Here is a 3,389-nt window from a genome sequence, read left to right as displayed (position 1 = left end):
TCCCTCCTCTCCCCCTCCCCCACTAATCTGTGGCTTGGAAGTTCATGATCAGGGCCCCACGGGAGGGGGATCTGGAAACCACCACACAGGGAGAAGAAAGTGGAGGTGGAGTGAGAGGACCAGCTGCTGTGTCCCATCACGATCCACCTGAGGCCGCTGTGGCCCTGCAGCGAGCACAGAGCTAGAGGCTGTAGACCTACCTCTCTTGGGCTGGAGACCCAGGGATATAAGACCCCCTCACCTTGTAGCTGTCGGGTCCAAGGGCTGATCCTTGTGAAGGGCCGGGCTCAGGGCAGGAAATGAGACTCCACCATTACTTTTTTTTTTTTTTAAAGAAGATGTTGTTGGTAGGAGTTTATTAATTAATTTATTTTTGCTGTGTTGGGTCTTCGTTTCTGTGCAAGGGCTTTCTCTAGTTGTGGCAAGTGGGGGCCACTCTTCATCGCGGTGCGCAGGCCTCTCACTATCGCAGCCTCTCTTGTTGCAGAACACGGGCTCCAGACGTGCGGGCTCAGTAGTTGTGGCTCATGGGCCTAGTTGCTCCACCGCATGTGGGATCCTCCCAGACCAGGCCTCGAACCCGTGTCCCCTGCATTAGCAAGCAAATTCTCAACCACTGCGCCACCAGGGAAGCCCCACCATTACTATTATACTTAGTGTGTTCCTTGCAATGTGTCTGACAACCCTCACCCCTGAGCCAGGCACCCCTCCTCTCATGACATTTGCATATGTGTTTGTTATTTGCATATAATATGCATGACTTGCTTTATTTGAATTAAAGATGTGTGGGATTTGCATATCCTTTGCGTACCATTTCTGTAGCTTTTCAGAGATTTGTCTTGCTTTTGTGAGCCAGTTTGGTGGGAGGCAGAGACTGGAGATCCGTGTCCTGGGCTGCCTCTGAGAGATGAGTAGGCACCTTCCCCAGGTTCCATGAAATCACATCTCCATCACCTGGTCAGGTGAGCCCCAGAAAGGCACACTCTATCTACTTAGAGCTCCATGGAGCCACTGAGGCAAAAACCACTGTAACCTGGGTAGGGTTCCAAGCAGCTGGACACAAGACCAATTCAGAGACTCGAGTCAAGGGGGCTACTCTGAGGGGTTTAGGCCAGAGATGGGTTTAAATGCAGGCTCTGGTTCATCAGGTCTGGGCCAGGCCTGGGAATCTGCATTTTCACCATCTCCCAGATAAGGCTGGAACTCTGGCCAGGTGTCTGGGAGGGGGAGAGCCGCTAATATTCTCCCTGATTCACACTTTTTGTATGTGTGTGTGTTTTAATGGTTTTTATTTAACATCTTTATTGGGGTATAATTGCTTTACAATGGTGTTAGTTCCTGCTTTATAACAAAGTGAATCAGTTATACATATACATATATCCCCATATCTCCTCCCTCTTGAGTCTCCGTCCCACCCTCCCTATCCCACCCCTCTAGGTGGTCACAAAGCACCGAGCTGATCTCCCTGTGCTATGCGGCTGCTTCCCACTAGCTATCTATTTTACATTTGGTAGTGTATATATGTCCATGCCACTCTCTCGCTTCGTCCCAGTTTACCCTTCCCCCTCCCCGTGTCCTCAGGTCCATTCTCTACATCTGCATCTTCATTCCTGTCCTGCCTCTAGGTTCTTCAGAATCTTTTTTTTTTTTTAGCTGATCCACACATCTTAACCCCAGTCCTCCCACCAGAGAAAAATCACTTCTAATATTCATCATGCTAATTAATTAGCAAAGTGTCTAGGATTGACTGGTGATTTTTAAAAAAAAAAAAAAAAGACTGGCTTTAGGTTAGAGTTTTGCAAGTGGTGGCCCTATACCTGGAATGTGTGATCCTGACTGGGGTAACGGCCCCTGCCTGGGTGTGGGCCCTACACACGACAGCACTCCCTCGGGGCTGGCTGAGACAGGGTGCTGCTGGGCTGTCAGATCCTTAGGTTCCTTATTTTGGAATAGCAATAAATTGGAAAGAGAATGTCGAATGAAATTAAAATGCACAACATGAGAGCTGTGAGTTTCAGTTTTATTTGGGGCCATACTGAGGACTATAGCCCTGGAGAGAGCTTCTCAGAGAGCTCTGAGAAACTGCTCCGAAGCGGTGTGAAGGAGGTCAGCATATATGTGATTTTGGAAAAGGGGATGTGCAATCAAGCACATATCTCAGTAGAAGGTTGCTGCTAGTCACAAAGAGCAGATGTCTCAGTTAATGATTTTAGTGCTTTTCTACGTGTGGGAAGATGCAAGAAATTTGGTTCATAAAAATTTTCTCCTGGGACTTCCCTGGTGGCAGTGGTTAAGAATCCGCCAGCCAATGCAGGGGGCCATGAGTTCAAGTCCTGGCCCGGGAAGATCCCACATGCAGAGAAGCAACTAAGCCCGTGCACCACAGCTGCCGAGCCTGCGCTCTAGAGCCCGCAAGCCACAACTACTGAAGCCCGCACACCTAGAGCCTGTGCTCTGCAACAAGAGAAGCCACCGCAGTGAGAAGCCCCTGCTCACCACAGCTAGAGAAAGCCGGGGTGCAGCAACGAAGACCCAACACAACCAAAAACAAATAAATAATGAATAAATAAAGTCATTAAAAAAAAAAATTTCCTCCTGAAGATACCTACCTATCTGAAGACCTGTTCTGCCAGTTTTCCCAGAGCACTGAGAGCCTCATTCCTGATCTCCGCCCTGAACTCCTTTCAAGGTGTGTTGAAGGTGAGCAACTGTAGTGGCTAATGAGCCAAATCCTTGTAGAACCAGGTGATGAGGGACCTTCTTTAGGCATGAGGAGTAGCACTTTCAATCTCAAAACGTACATCCAAATGTGTAGGAGCCTGAGGTCAGAGAGCCAGAGGACCTGAATTTTAGAGTAAATCACAGACACAGGAGCAGCATTGAGGGGTCTCCCACTGGCCCATGATGGCACTGATTCACGCAAGAATCACCAGCGGGCCCCAGGATGCTGAGCAGGTTCCTGGGCCCACACTATCGCGAGCTGGCCAGAAATTGGATTCCCACGGCGGGCATGTGGGGCACCGTGGGCACCATGGGACTGGTGTGGGCCACCAAGTGGTGGCTGATTCTGGACCGGGTGCCCTACATCGAGCGGCAAGTTTAAGAAGGATGATTAGGACTTCCCTAGCAGTCCAGTGGTTAAGGCTCGGCACTTCCACTGCAGGGGGCACGGGTTTGATCCCCGGTTGGGGAGCTAAGATCCCACACGCAGTGTGGCCCCAAAAAAATAAGGACAATTAATTAAACCGACATCCCCCTCCCCCACCCCCGGAACTCAGATTCCTCTGGTGTCTGGTGGTGTTGCTTCCTTCCATCTGCATCTGGAAAGGCCCAGGCCCTTGAGGAAATACACAGCACGAGTTAGACTTCCTATGTTGGTGGAGATAGTT

At 50.0% G+C, this 3,389-nt stretch overlaps 1 pseudogene; it reads left to right on the top strand.

The window, feature by feature from the left end:
- The first annotated feature begins 2,944 nt into the window (after positions 1 to 2,944).
- Positions 2,945 to 3,116, top strand: LOC103074522 (cytochrome b-c1 complex subunit 10 pseudogene; annotated as a pseudogene).
- The last annotated feature ends 273 nt before the right edge of the window (positions 3,117 to 3,389 follow it).

Source organism: Lipotes vexillifer, unplaced genomic scaffold, assembly GCF_000442215.2.
Source record: "Lipotes vexillifer unplaced genomic scaffold, Lipotes_vexillifer_v1.1 scaffold469, whole genome shotgun sequence".
In the NCBI taxonomy this organism is placed as follows: domain Eukaryota; kingdom Metazoa; phylum Chordata; class Mammalia; order Artiodactyla; family Lipotidae; genus Lipotes; species Lipotes vexillifer.
The sequence above is the reverse complement of the archived record's forward strand: the minus strand, read 5'-3'. Positions and strand labels throughout refer to the sequence as shown.